Source organism: Anabrus simplex, chromosome 7 (assembly GCF_040414725.1).
Source record: "Anabrus simplex isolate iqAnaSimp1 chromosome 7, ASM4041472v1, whole genome shotgun sequence".
In the NCBI taxonomy this organism is placed as follows: domain Eukaryota; kingdom Metazoa; phylum Arthropoda; class Insecta; order Orthoptera; family Tettigoniidae; genus Anabrus; species Anabrus simplex.
In genome coordinates this window covers 340,781,138-340,799,308 of record NC_090271.1, presented here as the reverse complement: position 1 = coordinate 340,799,308, position 18,171 = coordinate 340,781,138, and the positions used below count along the sequence as shown (strand labels likewise).

At 41.4% G+C, this 18,171-nt stretch overlaps 1 protein-coding gene across 1 annotated transcript in view; it reads left to right on the top strand.

Moving 5' to 3' along the window:
- The window catches only part of LOC136877165 (uncharacterized), a 753,414-nt gene that overhangs the window by 611,842 nt on the left and 123,401 nt on the right, over positions 1 to 18,171 (top strand). The window lies entirely within an intron of this gene.

Here is an 18,171-nt window from a genome sequence, read left to right as displayed (position 1 = left end):
CAAATTGTTTAAATTGGGCCGCAAAGAAATCATTTCATCTGGAACACACCAAGTCCTGTAAGAGTAACATACTGTCTATTGATGATCCTTAGTTTGAATCTGATGTATGTAATTCATAAAGCAACTAAGTATCCAAGATGATCAATCATCAGAGATGGAATACTTGAAGGATATCCCGAAGTTATTAAAGTGTTTGCATCCATCCTTAAGCACGCTAAATAGGGTATCCTTCAAGGTCGCTGTGTGACACCTGGTGCAGCTGTCAAAGACACTAACTTAGAGCTCAGTGTGGTTTCTAATACAGTGTTGCTTGTTTACATTAAAACAATGTGTTTTCATTGTGGAGTGCTATGCAAAGTATTCGTCTGTGAATGCATGGTGCTGGTTTCAAGTCATTCACAGCCATAGTATTCACCATGTGTGCATCTGTCCAGTAACCTTTCTCTGAATGCTGTCGTCGTGTGGGTGGATATTTTCTTATTAATTAGGAGAAGGATTTACAGGGAAAGAACCTTGACTACAAAAAATATCATCAGAGCATTTTCCTGGCGTTAAAATGGGTAATATGTGGAAAACTACCAAGGATGACACACTACGATTCAAACTCTCTCCTGTGTTCATTGGCGACATGACCAGTGCTTGCTCCATGGTGAGAGGCTAATGACACCCACTATTCTGTTTAGTTTGTGTTTGGACCCACTGCTCTATTTGTTTGTTTTCTCTCAATCAAAATCTTGAGGTTAGTTCCAACTCCGATCATCTTTATACATGGCAGGGAAGTCTCAAGGGCAAGGAAGTTGGCTGCTGAAACGTAGACAGTATCTGATCTAGTCCACTTCTTTTGGATGTTGACTGAAGATTTATTCCAATACAAAAAGCAGCTCGTTACAAAGTGTATTTTCATCAGGGGCAGCTCCTCAAGGGAATTGCTGGTTTGTACAATCCCCTAGTTAATATCCACAATTCCCGATTCTGTATCACGCTCTTCTGTACTTCATGTCTGGTTTTGTGGAACAGGCGAAGGCAGTTCGTAGAGGATTTTGGCTTGTGCAAGGACAGGCTTGTTTTTCGATTGAGAAAGGTTTCACACTCCCTAACATGGGTACCAACATAGTTGCAGAAGAAACGAACAAGGTTTCTGTTACAAGTAGAGACATGTGCAATTAACCATTAAAACAACATGCACGTGCAACACAATAAGTAATCTCTTATCTTAGGCATTTGTTGTTCTGAAGCTTGTGATTTTTGTAAGCTGTCAGGAGACAGCAGGTCTCTTCCTTGTCTCACGAAAGACCAGGAATGTTGCTTCTGAGTTTGAGTTGTTGAACAAAATAATTCCAGACATTTTGCTATTGTATGAGTGAATGTCTGTGATATTTTCCCTATTCAGTTGAAACTATTTTGAGAGCTAGATGAACTTCCTGTATAAATATGTATGCTAATAGTTATTCATTTTATTACTACACCGTATTTCAGTTAGCTCTGTTTAAATTTAGGTACAAGATGGCGTCAGCGAAGGATGTAAGTGAAGATAGCTCCTGGTTCTCTTGCGAAATAATCGGGAATAAGTGTGGTGTAAACAAGAAGCGAGTGAAGAATGGTATCCAGTGTTGTTGTTGTTTTCGTGTTTTCATTCCCCACCCAAAGGGCGGGGCGGGCCCCTTAGATCGTAACACGATCGCTCGGGCCAAGAGAGGTGAAGATAACTTGAGATGGGATAAATGAAAAAGGTGGGTAAGCGATTTGACATATTGAAGGAGGAAGGGCTACGCTGCTGGTAATGAAAAGGATGGGCATTAGGCATGAAGTTTGAAGGAAGATGGGAAAAGTGAAGATTTACACAAGAGTGGTGGTTTGAAAGTCGCTGGGAAGGATAAGGTGGTGAAGTGTTGAGACGATGTGGTAAAGGACGGTTGTGAAGTATCGAAGATGTTCAAGAGTCGGCGGTGGGGGGAAGGAGATATTCAGATGGTGAGAAGATGGACGGACGGAGTGTGTAGGTTGAAAGGAAGGATGATCTGGCCGGGGGTAACGATGTAGTGTAGCTATGGGATATCTAGAGCGGGGAGGAGAACGAGAAGGTTCGACTTCATGAAGACGGCCGTAGAGGGTTGCACCGTTGGCTATGAGTTGGTCGACGGCTGCTGCAGTATATAGTTGAAGACGCACTAAGTACGTGGGGCCCTAGGCGTTGAAGATGCGGGATGCCTTCCGGACTGGAATGTCGTGATGACGAAGGTGACGTTGAATTTCTGTTGCTGGAAGAAGAGGGTCGACGTCCCGAACGACACAGCTGTAGACAGCAGTAGTTATCCAGTGTGAAAAGTGTTTAATTTGGTACCATTTTGAGTGTATATGTAGTGCTGGTTTTGCTAAAAATGAAGATACTTGGACCTGTGTTAGCTGTGGCGAGAGCAATTTGAATAGCGGTAACAAACCTAGGCCTACAACGGACAGCGAATCGCTGGCGTCTCATTCCTTAGAGGATGGAGGTAATGATAATGTACTTGTAATTCTCTCTTTATTGCAACAGGATTTACAAGCATTAAAAGCGGAGAATGAGATTTTAAAGGAGAAGGTACGTTTACTGGAATCGAAAGTACCGGTACCAGTAAACACTCAGAACACAGGTGGCTCTGTGAATTCTAGCGCGTGGTGTCAAGTTGCTTCAGATTCTAGGAGGAAAAGTGTACGCTTAAATAAGGACAATTTTGTAATTGACACCAAAAATAGATTTTCAGCCCTGAGGGAAGTTAGTGATACACAAGGTATCCGTACGGGAAGCAGTCAAACATATAGCGCATAATCCGTTACGAGAAGCGGCAAAGTTAGGCCTAAAAGCCCACACAGTGCACCGGCGAAAGTGTCAAACATTCTTATATTTGGTAATAGCCAGGCGAGGGGAATTGCGGAGAAAATGAACAACAAAGATATTGCAGCATCGGCTGGGGCCCCAATGAAGAAGGTATTGGAAAATACGGAGCAGGCGGCAAGAAATCTCGGAAGTCGTGATGCAGTAGTGATCATCGGCGGGACGAACGACGTAGCTCACTACGACGCTAAGAATGTCATTTCTGAACTTAAATGTACACTAGGTAAGCTGACTCACACTAACGTCTTTGTAGTGAACGTGCCCCACAGGCATGATTTGATTAGAGACTCATGTGTGAACATTGGAAGTGGACAAAGTTAATACAGATATGGTTAAAATTTGTAAACATTTTCGTAACACACAGGTAATTGATAGCAGCAGTTTCGAGAGACACTGTTACACAAAGCATGGCCTTCATCTAAACAATTCAGGTAAACGAAAGATAGCAAATATTGTTCTAGATTTTATTAATCTTAAGATATGTACTGTAAAAAAGGCAACTCCCTTGAGTTATAATACTACTGACCAGGAAAAGTAGTAGAAAGAGCCAGCTGTACTTCAAGCTGGCTCAGCCAAATAGAAAATGAAACTCAGGAAAGTAAGGAATTTCAAGTTACCCAATTGCAACAGTCAAGTTTTAGGGAGGAAAGGGGTCTGAGTTTGCTCTTAGTAAACTGTCAGAGTGTAGTAAATAAACAATTAAAATTCGGTACATAGATGGAATGATATAATGGATGCAGAAATTTTCTCACGGCACTGGAGTGTGTATCGTAGAGATAGGATAGGAAAGGTGGGAGGGGGAGTTTTCATTCTGGTGAAAGAAGAATTTGTAAGCTACGAAAAAGTTAAAGATGAGACACATGAAATTCTAGGTGTAAGGCTCATTTCTAAAGATAATAGGCAACTTGATATATTTGGAGTGTACAGATCGGGAAAGGGTAGCACTGATGCGGATTCGGAATTATTTGATAGGACAGTCAGCTATGTGGGAAACGACATGGAAAGAAATACCAATATAAATGGTCCGTTATTGGACATTATAAATTTTCCAGCCAACTCATTCCTGCTTGCCAGCGTTTCGCCAACGTGTGCTACGCCGGTCTCATCAGTTGGCACCTAGCACACCCACCAAGACGCTGGCCAGTGCATACCGTGGAGGCCACTGCGTAGGCTAATTGTAGCCACCGGCAGTGCCAATGCACTATGAGAGACTTTGTCTCCTTATCATAAATTGATGCCTGCGTGGCCATCAGATGATATAGATGTTGATTCCCATAGGGAATCTGATATATTTGTTCCGAATGAGTAAATTTATAATACCAATATAAATGGTCCGTTATTGGACATTATAAATTTTCCAGCCAACTCATTCCTGCTTGCCAGCGTTTCGCCCCCGTGTGCTAGGCCGGGCTCATCAGTTGGCACCTAGCACACCCACCAAGACGCTGGCCAGTGCATACCGTGGAGGCCACTGCGTAGGCTAATTATAGCCATCGGCAGTGCCAATGCACTATGAGAGACTTTGTCTCCTTATCATAAATTGATGCCTGCTTGGCCATCAGATGATATAGATGTTGATTCCCATAGGGAATCTGATATATTTGTTCCGAATGAGTAAATTTATAATACCAATATAAATGGTCCGTTATTGGACATTATAAATTTTCCAGCCAACTCATTCCTGCTTGCCAGCGTTTCGCCCCCGTGTGCTAGGCCGGGCTTATCAGTTGGCACCTAGCACACCCACCAAGACGCTGGCCAGTGCATACCGTGGAGGCCACTGCGTAGGCTAATTGTAGCCACCGGCAGTGCCAATGCACTATGAGAGACTTTGTCTCCTTATCATAAATTGATGCCTGCTTGGCCATCAGATGATATAGATGTTGATTCCCATAGGGAATCTGATATATTTGTTCCGAATGAGTAAATTTATAATATAAATATAAATGGTCCGTTATTGGACATTATAAATTTTCCAGCCAACTCATTCCTGCTTGCCAGCGTTTCGCCCCCGTGTGCTAGGCCGGGCTCATCAGTTGGCACCTAGCACACCCACCAAGACGCTGGCCAGTGCATACCGTGGAGGCCACTGCGTAGGCTAATTGTAGCCACCGGCAGTGCCAATGCACAATGAGAGACTTTGTCTCCTTATCATAAATTGATGCCTGCTTGGCCATCAGATGATATAGATGTTGATTCCCATAGGGAATCTGATATATTTGTTCCGAATGAGTAAATTTATAATACCAATATAAATGGTCCGTTATTGGACATTATAAATTTTCCGGCCAACTCATTCCTGCTTGCCAGCGTTTCGCCCCCGTGTGCTAGGCCGGGCATATCAGTTGGCACCTAGCACACCCACCAAGACGCTGGCCAGTGCATACCGTGGAGGCCACTGCGTAGGCTAATTGTAGCCACCGGCAGTGCCAATGCACTGTGAGAGACTTTGTCTCCTTATCATAAATTGATGCCTGCTTGGCCATCAGATGATATAGATGTTGATTCCCATAGGGAATCTGATATATTTGTTCCGAAGGAGACAAAGTCTCTCATAGTGCATTGGCACTGCCGGTGGCTACAATTAGCCTACGCAGTGGCCTCCACGGTATGCACTGGCCAGCGTCTTAGTGGGTGTGCTAGGTGCCAACTGATGAGCCCGGCCTAGCACACGGGGGCGAAACACTGGCAAGCAGGAATGAGTTGGCTGGAAAATTTATAATGTCCAATAACGGACCATTTATATTGGTATTATAAATTTACTCATTCGGAACAAATATATCAGATTCCCTATGGGAATCAACATCTATATCATGGAAAGAAATGTGATTGTAGAGGGAAATTTGAATTTGCCAGATGTCAGTTGGGAAGGAAATGCGAACTACAGGAAGCATGACCAACAAATGGCAAATAAGTTAATATGGGAAGAACAGCTGCTTCTGAAAGTGATGGAACCAACCAGAGGGAAAAATATCCTGGATGTCGTGCTGATAAAACCAGATGAGCTCTATAGGGAAACTGAAGTAATAGATGGTATTAGTGATCATGAAGCTGTTTTTGTGGTAGTTAAAAATAAATGTGATAGAAAGGAAGGTCTTAAAAGTAGGACTGTTAGGCAGTACCACATGGCTGATAAAGCAGGCATGAGGCAGTTTCTAAAAAGTAACTATGATCGGTGGAAAGCGGTAAATACAAATGTAAACAGACTCTGGGATGGGTTTAAAGAAATTGTTGAGGAATGCGAAAACAGGTTTGTACCTTTAAGGGTGGTAAGGAATGGTAAAGACCCACCTTATTATAATAGAGAAATAAAGAGACTAAGAAGGAGGTGCAGACTGGAAAGAAATAGAGTTAGAAATGGCTGTGGAAGTAAGGAGAAATTGAAGGAACTTACTAGAAAATTGAATCTAGCAAAGAAGGCAGCTAAGGATAACATGATGGCAAGCATAATTGGCAGTCATACAAATTTTAGTGAAAAATGGAAGGGTATGTATAGGTATTTTAAGGCAGAAACAGGTTCCAAGAAGGACATTCCAGGAATAATTAATGAACAAGGGGAGTGTGTATGTGAGGATCTTCAAAAGGCAGAAGTATTCAGTCAGCAGTATGTAAAGATTGTTGGTTACAAGGATAATGTCGAGATAGAGGAAGAGACTAAGGCCAAAGAAGTAATAAAATTTACATATGATTACAATGACATTTACAATAAGATACAAAAGTTGAAAACTAGAAAAGCAGCTGGAATTGATCAGATTTCTGGGGATATACTAAAGACAATGGGTTGGGATATAGTACCATATCTGAAGTACTTATTTGATTATTGTTTGGCCGAAGGAGCTATACCAGATGAATGGAGAGTTGCTGTAGTAGCCCCTGTGTATAAAGGAAAGGGTGATAGACATAAAGCTGAAAATTACAGGCCAGTAAGTTTGATATGCATTGTATGTAAGCTTTGGGAAGGTATTCTTTCTGATTATATTAGACATGTTTGTGATATTAATAACTGGTTCGATAGAAGGCAATTCGGTTTTAGGAAAGGTTATTCCACTGAGGCTCAACTTGTAGGATTCCAGCAAGATATAGCAGATATCTTGGATTCTGGAGGTCAAATGGACTGTATCGCGATTGACCTGTCTAAAGCATTTGATAGGGTGGATCATGGGAGACTACTGGCAAAAATGAGTGCAATTGGACTAGAGAAAAGAGTGACTGAATGGGTTGCTATATTTCTAGAAAATAGATCTCAGAGAATAAGAGTAGGCGAACCTTTATCTGACCCTGTAATAATTAAGAGGGAAATTCCCCAAGACAGTATTATCGGAACTTTATGTTTTCTTATATATATAAATGATATGAGTAAAGGAGTGGAACCGGAGGTAAGGCTTTTTGCGGATGATGTTATTCTCTATAGAGTGATAAATAAGTTACAAGATTGTGAGCAACTGCGACGTGACCTCGATAATGTTGTGAGATGGACAGCAGGCAGTGGTATGTTGATAAACTGGGTTAAAAGTCAGGTTGTGAGTTTTACAAGTAGGAAAAGTCCTCTCAGTTTTAATTACTGCGTTGATAGGGTGAAAGTTCCTCTTGGGGATCATTGTAAGTATCTAGGTGTTAATATAAGGAAAGATCTTCATTGGGGAAATCACATACATGGGATTGTAAATAAAGGGTACAGATCTCTGCACATGGTTATGAGGGTATTTAGGGTTTGTAGTAAGGATGTAAAGGAGAGTGCATATAAGTCTCTGGTAAGACGCCAACTAGAGTATGGTTCCAGTGTATGGGACCCTCACCAGAATTACCTCATTCAAGAACTAGAAAAAATTCACAGAAAAGCAGCTCGATTTGTTCTGGGTGATTTCCGACAAAAGAGTGGCGTTACAAAAATGTTGCAAAGTTTGGGCTTGGAAGAATTGAGAGAAAGAAGAAGAACTGCTCGACTAAGTGGTATGTAATACCAATATAAATGGTCCGTTATTGGACATTATAAATTTTCCAGCTAACTCATTCCTGGTTGCCAGCGTTTCGCCCTCGTGTGCTAGGCTGGGCTCATCAGTTGGTACCTAGCACACCTACCAAGACGCTGGCTAGTGCATACCGTGGAGGCCACTGCATAGGCTAATTGTAGCCACCGGCAGTGCCAATGCACTATGAGACACTTTGTCCCATTATCAAAAATTGATGCCTGCCTGGCCATCAGATGATATAGATGTTGATTCCCATAGGGAATCTGAAATATTTGTTCCGAATGAGTAAATTTATAATACCAATATAAATGGTCCGTTATTGGACATTATAAATTTTCCAGCTAACTCATTCCTGGTTGCCAGCGTTTCGCCCTCGTGTGCTAGGCTGGGCTCATCAGTTGGTACCTAGCACACCTACCAAGACGCTGGCTAGTGCATACCGTGGAGGCCACTGCATAGGCTAATTGTAGCCACCGGCAGTGCCAATGCACTATGAGACACTTTGTCCCATTATCAAAAATTGATGCCTGCCTGGCCATCAGATGATATAGATGTTGATTCCCATAGGGAATCTGAAATATTTGTTCCGAATGAGTAAATTTATAATACCAATATAAATGGTCCGTTATTGGACATTATAAATTTTCCAGCTAACTCATTCCTGGTTGCCAGCGTTTCGCCCTCGTGTGCTAGGCTGGGCTCATCAGTTGGTACCTAGCACACCTACCAAGACGCTGGCTAGTGCATACCGTGGAGGCCACTGCATAGGCTAATTGTAGCCACCGGCAGTGCCAATGCACTATGAGACACTTTGTCCCATTATCAAAAATTGATGCCTGCCTGGCCATCAGATGATATAGATGTTGATTCCCATAGGGAATCTGAAATATTTGTTCCGAATGAGTAAATTTATAATACCAATATAAATGGTCCGTTATTGGACATTATAAATTTTCCAGCTAACTCATTCCTGGTTGCCAGCGTTTCGCCCTCGTGTGCTAGGCTGGGCTCATCAGTTGGTACCTAGCACACCTACCAAGACGCTGGCTAGTGCATACCATCTATATCATCTGATGGCCAGGCAGGCATCAATTTTTGATAATGGGACAAAGTGTCTCATAGTGCATTGGCACTGCCGGTGGCTACAATTAGCCTATGCAGTGGCCTCCACGGTATGCACTAGCCAGCGTCTTGGTAGGTGTGCTAGGTACCAACTGATGAGCCCAGCCTAGCACACGAGGGCGAAACGCTGGCAACCAGGAATGAGTTAGCTGGAAAATTTATAATGTCCAATAACGGACCATTTATATTGGTATTATAAATTTACTCATTCGGAACAAATATTTCAGATTCCCTATGGGAATCAACATCTATATCATCTGATGGCCAGGCAGGCATCAATTTTTGATAATGGGACAAAGTGTCTCATAGTGCATTGGCACTGCCGGTGGCTACAATTAGCCTATGCAGTGGCCTCCACGGTATGCACTAGCCAGCGTCTTGGTAGGTGTGCTAGGTACCAACTGATGAGCCCAGCCTAGCACACGAGGGCGAAACGCTGGCAACCAGGAATGAGTTAGCTGGAAAATTTATAATGTCCAATAACGGACCATTTATATTGGTATTATAAATTTACTCATTCGGAACAAATATTTCAGATTCCCTATGGGAATCAACATCTATATCATCTGATGGCCAGGCAGGCATCAATTTTTGATAATGGGACAAAGTGTCTCATAGTGCATTGGCACTGCCGGTGGCTACAATTAGCCTATGCAGTGGCCTCCACGGTATGCACTAGCCAGCGTCTTGGTAGGTGTGCTAGGTACCAACTGATGAGCCCAGCCTAGCACACGAGGGCGAAACGCTGGCAACCAGGAATGAGTTAGCTGGAAAATTTATAATGTCCAATAACGGACCATTTATATTGGTATTATAAATTTACTCATTCGGAACAAATATTTCAGATTCCCTATGGGAATCAACATCTATATCATTAAGTGGTATGTTCCGAGCTGTCAGCGGAGAGATGGCGTGTAATGACATCGGTAGACGAATAATTTTGAGTGGCGTTTATAAAAGTAGGAATGATCACAATATGAAGATAAAGTTGGAATTCAAGAGGAAGAACTGGGGCAAATATTCATTTATAGGAAGGGGAGTTAGGGATTGGAGTAACTTACCAAGGGAGATGTTCAATAAATTTCCAATTTCTTTGAAATCATTTCGGAAAAGGCTAGGAAAGCAACAGATAGGGAATCTGCCACCTGGGCGACTGCCCTAAATGCAAATCAGTATTGATTGATATTGATTGATTGATCTTATGAGACTGATGTGGTGATAGAAGTGGAATCGTGGTTGAGAGAAGGGGTGGGTAATAGAGAAGTATTTCCAGAAGAGTACGCAGTCTATCGTAGAGACCGAGAAGATAAAAAGGGAGGAGGGTGTTTATTCTGGTGAAGGAAACTTATTGTTCACATAATGGTTTACCGATGAAAGGGATGAAATATTAGGGATAAAATTAATTTGTGATAATATGAAGGAGGTGGGAATTATAGGAACATACAGGCCTGGAAGAGAGGAAAGAGATATGGAAATATTTGAGAAAATAATAGATTATACTCATAAAAACAACAATAATGATGTGGTAATAATTGGGGGAGATCTAAAGTTGCCGGAAGTTGAATGGAATGGAGCCGCAAGTGAAACCCATGAACAGAAACTGGCAAATAAGTTAGTTTGGGAGGGAGGATTTACACAAGTAGTACAAGAACCGACTCGTCTCAATAACTTACTAGATGTATTCTTGGTTAAACCACGGGAAATTGTTGATAAAACTGAGGTAATTGAAGGAATAGGAGACCATAAGGCTGTAATAATGGATGTAGGACTCGTACCAAAAAGGCTTAATAAGAGGGTCACACAAGACAAGAAATTGTACAGAAAAACTAAAGTTGATGAATTTGGGACTTACCTTAAATCACAATTCAGTTGTTGGATAAGTGAAGGGAGTAATGTGGATACACTTTGGGCTAAATTCAAAGGAATCATTTGGGAAGGAGAGAAGAGATTTGTACCTGTTAAGAAGGGTAAAATGACCTCAGACCCTGTTTATTATACAAAGGAAATAAGAAAATTAAAAAGAAAATGTAGAATAGTAAACAGGAAAATCAAAGAAGGTAGGGAGAGTAGAGAAACTAGAAAACAGCTAATGAGGGAACTGAATAGAGTGAAAAAGGAAGCAAAAGAGAATTATATGAGTGGCATACTTCAAGAGGGTAATGACCACAAAGGGAAATGGAAAAAGCTGTATTCATATATCAGAAATCAAAAAGGAAAAGGAATCCAAATTCCTACAATGGTGGGAGAAGGGGGTGAACACTATTTAACAGATACTGAGAAAGCAAACCTATTTAGTAGGGAATTCAGAGATTCAGTAAATGATTGTCAGGAGTTGGAAACCGAAACAGAAGATAGAGAGGGAGAGACACAGAGGGAAACAAGAAGCTTCTCATTCACAAATGAAGATATTTTCGGGGAAATCCAACTGCTTCAGCTAGGAGAAGGAGCAGGAAGTGATCGAATTACTGGGGAGCTATTAAAGACAATGAGGTGGTACATAGTCCCTTATTTAAAATTTCTCTTTGACTATGTCATAAATAATAGTGTAATACCAAAGGAATGGAAGGAATCTATAATAATACCAATTTATAAAGGAAACCAGAGAACTACAGACCAGTCAGCCTGACCAGTATAGTTTGTAAAATACTGGAGAGTTTAATAGCAAAGTACATCAGAGGGATATGTGATGATAAAAATTGGTTTATGAGGAGCCAGTATGGATTTAGAAAGAAATTTTCTTGTGAGGCACAACTGGTGGGATTTCAGCAGGACATATCAGATCAGTTGGATTCAGGAGGTCAGCTAGATTGCATAGCCATAGATCTTTCCAAAGCCTTTGATAGAGTGGAACATGGAATATTATTAAAGAAATTGGAGGGAATAGGATTGGACGTAGGGTTACACGTTGGATAAAAACATTTCTAAATTCAAGGGTTCAGAAAGTCAAAGTAGTAAATAACGTATCGCAGGAGAGAAAGTTTGGAAGGGAATTGTACAGGGTAATATAATCGGTCCGTTACTTTTCTTAACGTGGTTTCCCCATTTTCACACCAGGCAAATGCTGGGGCTGTACCTTAATTAAGGCCACGGCCGCTTCCTTCCAAATCCTAGGCCATTCCTATCCCATCGTCGCCATAAGACCTATCTGTGTCGGTGCGACGTAAAGCCCCTAGCAAAAAAAAAAAAAAACTTTTCTTAATATACGCAAATGATTTAGGGAAGAATATAACATTAAAAATAAGATTGTATGCAGATGACATAATTGTTTATAGGGAAATAAACAACATTGAGGATTGTTCAGAATTACAAAGGGACCTTGAGAGTATCCAACAATGGGTTGAAGAGAATAATATGAAGGTTAATGGAGGCAAATCAACTGTTACAACTTTTACAAACAGGAGCTTTAAAACTGAATTTGAATATACTTTGGATGAGGTAGTTATCCCAAAAGATGGCAAGTGCAAATACTTAGGTGTGAGATTTGAAAGTAATTTGCACTGGAAGGGTCATGTTGACGACATTGTTGGGAAAGCATACAGATCGTTACATGTCATAGAGGCTACTTAAAGGATGCAATAAAGAATTAAAAGAAAAAAGTTACTTGAGTATGGTTCGTCCATTATTGGAGTATGCAAACGGTGTTTGGGATCCTCAGCAAGAATACCTAATAAAAGAAATAAATAGTGTGCAGAGGAAAGCAGCAAGATTTGTAACAGGGGATTTCAGGAGAAAGAGTAGTGTATCAGAAATGTTAAAGGAACTTGGGTGGGAAACTTTAAGTAAGAGAAGGGAGAAAACTAGACTTATAGGATTATATAGAGCCTATACAGGTGAAGAAGCATGGGGAGATATCCGTGAGAGGCTTCAGTTGGAAAATAATTATATCGGCAGGACTGACCACAAATATAAAATTAGAAGGAATTTTAGCAGAAGCGATTGGGGTAAATTTTCATTCATTGGGAAGGGTGTGAAGGAGTGGAACAGTTTACCAGGGGTAGTGTTTGATCCTTTTCCAAAATCTGTACAGATATTCAAGAAGAGAATAAACAGCAACAGAGAAAATGAATGAAATATTAGAGGGCATTCGACCGGTGCAGGTTAATATAAATAAAAAATGTGTGTGAATAAATTAATTCCATCCCCTGGTCTAAGGAGTTTGGACAGCCAAAGTAGGGGACTGCCTGTAGGGGTGAAGTACAGTGGGGACTTCGAGGGCCCTGGGACCGCTACGGTAGCTGTGAAGGCCCTTCAGGAACTCTGAAAAGTGGTGGCAGAAAGGGCTCTGGTTAAGACGCAGCAGGTCGTTATGCTACTTAGGTCCCAGAATGGGTAAAAAAAAAAAGTAAATATTATGTATATTTTAATTTTGAATCATTTGAAGTAATTCCACATACTGTATATCAGTTGACTATATTTGTAAGTAGTACAGGAGATATTATAAGTAGAATTTTGTAAACAATATAAATTTATTAAGGATGAGCTGTGTGTTTAATAGAAAAAATTGTGAGCATAAATTGTATAATATTGTATTATAGGAAAATTTTCTTCTCTTGTTAATTTAATATTTAGTGCTTGACAATAATGTATTCTAGTGTACCATTTGCCAGCGAGGTAGACACCTCATTTGCAAATAAAGAGATTTTGATTTGATTTGATATAAATTTCGAACTTCTTTGAGATCATTTAAGAAAAAAGCTAAGTAAACTGATGATAGAGAATATGCCATTTGGGCGACAGTGCTAAATGTTGATCAGTGGTGATTTGATTGACGATTCATTGATGTTCAGAGACCACTTTGATATACTGTAGGCTTGGGTACAAATCTTCATTCTTAATGTATGAAGTAGAGGTTAAGAAGGAAGCCAAATAAACATCTAGGATAATTTCTAGGATCCCTTATGCACAGAGATTTTATTACAAATTTGAACATTGACTTGTTGAATGTTTTAACTCAATATGTAGGAATATTTTATCTCGTCATCATCATCAAGTGTTTTTATTTCATAACTGCCAATTTTTTTATCTTAACACATATAAATTAAGCTGAAGATGCTCCAAATCAGAGGAATGAAACATGTACTTTTTTAGTCATATAACTAGATTTTAAGTTGAAGTATGTTTGTAGTTGCATAGACTAACCATAAAAAGTTAATAAGTATTGGAAGGTGGGATTCTTCCTTCAACCTTAACCTTAGTTGAGTTGATGCCGATACATATCTACATATATGAGAAACAAGAAAGACTAATGCCGAAAAGAGAACAAGAAAGAACAGAATACAAACAAAGACACAACAATATCGAAGAAGAGGGCGGGCGTCGTCCATCACGGCAGGGACTAATGTGCCCCCCGGGCTGCGCAAGTGCTGCGTCTAGTTGTAGTGCGGCTGATCGCAGGCACCCGGGTGGGCGTGGGAAACTGAAACCCTGGTGGCAGGGTGAGTACCTCATCTCCGGCGGCTGAATCGAGTTGTATGGCGTACTGCCATCCCTTAGTCAGTGCTATATACAGGAGCGACGCAACGGCTCTAGAAGAAGGCTCGTTGTGCGTGGTCAAGGTGTGGCCAGGCCGACAGGGCCCCAAGCACAACTTGGCCTTCGTGCCGGTCTCGTCCAGACGGGTTAGGTGGCACGAGCGCCTTCAGGAATTCGGCAAGGCGAAGGATAGCCGGTTGATCAGGGACTGGTAGGGCTTTGCTGTAGGTTAGCGGAACCGGGGCCCTCCAGTCGTGTGGGCGACGCTGGGATTGAAGAACATTCGGGTCATTTTGTTGCTCCTCGGCCGATTGGTCGTCTTGAGGGTGTCTCATCCCTAGTAGTGTGTGTAGGAAACAAGCATAGGTAAAGATAAACAAATATTGGTGGTAAAAGACCAGGAACACAGGACAAACGCAAATAGCCTTGCTGCGTCTCTGACCTAAGACGGGTACGATTGATCACTGAATACCAGTGTGTCCCGTTGCTGATCTATTTACTCAGTAAACGTGGTGAATCTCACGTGCAACATTCTGTTGCATCTTTAAAGGGAATCACAAATTTATTGTAAGTAATGGAAAGTGCAAATCAAGTCTTTATATAGAAAGGAATACACAAGAGAAACTCTACTATACATCTGCTCTCTCCTCATCCACCCCAATTCTTCTAAATTCATTACTTCTCAATTTACGAGGAGCTCACGGCTTCATCAGACAAGTTGGATTCAACACACAGTGGGGTCAACTTGACAACTCTTCATTCTTGATGTGCGAAGTAGGGGATAAGAAGGAAGTGAAATAAGCATAAGAAAAGGTTTGAGACATGTATTAACATTAAAACAGGTGGTAAAAGACTGGAAACGCAGGAGAGAGACCAGGATCTCAACTGAGTGCCTACTTCTTCATGTTCACAGTATATTTATTTAAATTTTTTAGCCAACTAGGACTACTTAGTCAGGTTTTTGGAGGTTTTTCTTCTTTTTGTCAGCCCAATTCTGTTTCATCCTTTCTGAACATAATTTTCTTTCTGCTTCTGGAATCACTCTTCCTATTCTCTGCTTGTTGATTTTTGTCTGTACCTATGGGAATCAACATCTATATTATCTGATGGCCAAGCAGGCATCAATTTTGGTAATGAGACAAAGTCTCTCATAGTGCATTGGCACTGCCGGTGGCTCCAAGTAGCCTACGCAGTGGCCTCCACGGTATGCACTAGCAATGCGTCTTGGTAGGTGTGCCATTTACCCACTGATGAGCCCAACTTGGCATATGGGGGCGAAATGCTCGCAACCAGGAATGAGTTAGCTAGAAAATTTATAATGTCCAATGTGTTGTTTGAGTCATCAGTGCATAGACTGGTTTGATGCAGCCCTCCGTGCCACCCTATCCTGTGCTAACCTTTTCATTTCTATGTAACTATTGCATCCTACATCTGCTCTAATCTGCTTGTCATATTCATACCTTGGTAGTAGTATAATACAGGGATTCGGGCGCCACCGCCATCACAGGCTCCCAGAGGCCACCTCCACCACCACCACAGCCAGAGGCCTCCCAGAGGCCTCCTCCACCACCACCACAGCCAGAGGCCTCCCAGAGGTCTCCTCCACCACCCGCGGGAAATTTGAATTTGTAAACAAAGCCACGTGCTTTTTGACAGCTATCATCGACAACAACGCATTGCTAACCTCAGTACTGCCATCTTGACGGGCCTAAACCTCAGTGGTACCAACTTAACCTAACTAGCGCGAGATAAACAAATCCACGTGTTTTTTGACAGCCACGTGCTTTTTGACAGACAACAACGCATCGCTAACCTCAGTACTGCCATCTTGACGGGCCTAAACCTCAGTAGTACCAACTTAACCTAACTAGCGCGAGATAAACAAATCCACATGTTTTTTGACAGCCACGTGCTTTTTTGACAGCTGTCATCCGCCATCTTTAAACCACAGAGCACTGTGCTGCCCTCTTTATCGCAGTAGCTGCAAATTCGTCACCTGTCATCCGCAGTGCTGCCATCTTGGCGGGCCTAAACCTTAGTGCTACCAACTTAACCTCACTAGCGCGAGATAAACAAATCCACGTGCAGCTGACATCCACCATCTTTAATCTATAGAGCACAGTGCTGCCCTCTTTAGCTACTTACCTTTGAAATGTGGTGGTGGATAATTTGAAAAATGCTTTTTGACAGCAGCCATCTTGCATCGCAAACCTCAGTGCTGGCCTCTTTAGCTAGATACCTTTGAAATGTGGTGGCAGACAATTCCACGTGACAGCAGCCATCTTTGAGCACAGTGCTGCCCTCTTTGTGGTGGCGGCAAATTCCACGTACTCTACAAACTCACGTGCTTTTTTCTGACAGCTGTCATCCGCCATCTTACATCACAAACCTCAGTGCTGCACTCTTTAGCTAGATACCTTTGAAATGTGGTGGCGGCAATTTGAAAAATTCTACATTCTCTTGTTTGGAAACAAACCTATGCGCTGTTATCCACCATCTTTAAACCACAGAACACCGTGCTGCCCTCTTGCGTCAGCTGTCATCCGCCATCTTTAAACTACAGAGCACCGTGTCGCACTCTTGCGTCAGCTGTCATCCGCCATCATTAAACTACAGAGCACCGTACCGCACTCTTGCGGGCAATTCCGTCAGCTGTCATCCGCCATCTTTAATCAAGAGAGCGCAGTGCCGCACTCTATGTGGTGGTGACAAATTCCACATTCGCCATCTTTAATTTACAGAGCGCCGCGCTGCACTCTGTGGTGGCGGACAATTTGAAAAGCTGCCAAGAGAGCATCATGCTGGTATCTTTATTCTTTGACATGTGGTGGCGGATAATTTGAAAAATGCTTTTTGACAGCAGCCATATTCAATCAACAGAGCACCGTGCTGTGCACTCTTTGTGGTAGCGGTAGACAATTTAAAAGAACATGTCAAGGAATACCTTTGTTCTAAGAAGATATTACAAGAGAAGTGATTAAGAATATAATCGAACACGGTACTCGGTACAACATATGATTAGAACATCGGTTGATGTGTTTACAACATATCTGGTGTATACCTTTGTTCTAAGAGAAAAAGTAAGACTAAAATTTTGAACAGCTTGCGTAAGATAGCAACTCTTATAACTTCCTTTACTTTGCTAAGGCATAGCTTTATCGAACATACAACGCAATCTTATGCATAAGGCAGTGCACATATCGCGTACCTGCATGTTTATACTTGAACACATACTGCTGTTCATAGTTCGATGTTGTAGAACACTGCATTGCAAGACTAGAATCAAACACTTTTGAGGAAAAAAAATTCTGTTCCCGACATACTTACCGAACTAGACGATACTATACTTACGAATCTGCTCAACACCTTCTTTCTTGCTTTTCTTCTACAAGTAATAAACAAAAACTCTATCTTGCAAATAAGGAGCGGGAGGAAGGTAATACCTAATCTAAAATAAAAGAATATGCTAATTCTACATTATTTATTTACATCTTGTATGTACAAGTTTTATCTCGAATCGTTTTACCGTAGTGATTTTTGCGTACTTCTCCCTTCTCAACACAATTCTTGTATGTACAAGTTTAAACTTGAATTATTTGCTGTTCTATACTCTCAGCAAACTTCTTATTATCTTTATACAATATGTACAGTGAATTGTGATGTAAGACAGCTTAACGTATTTATTTTACAAAGTACACACCTCTGGCATAATGTTTACGTTTACACACACACACA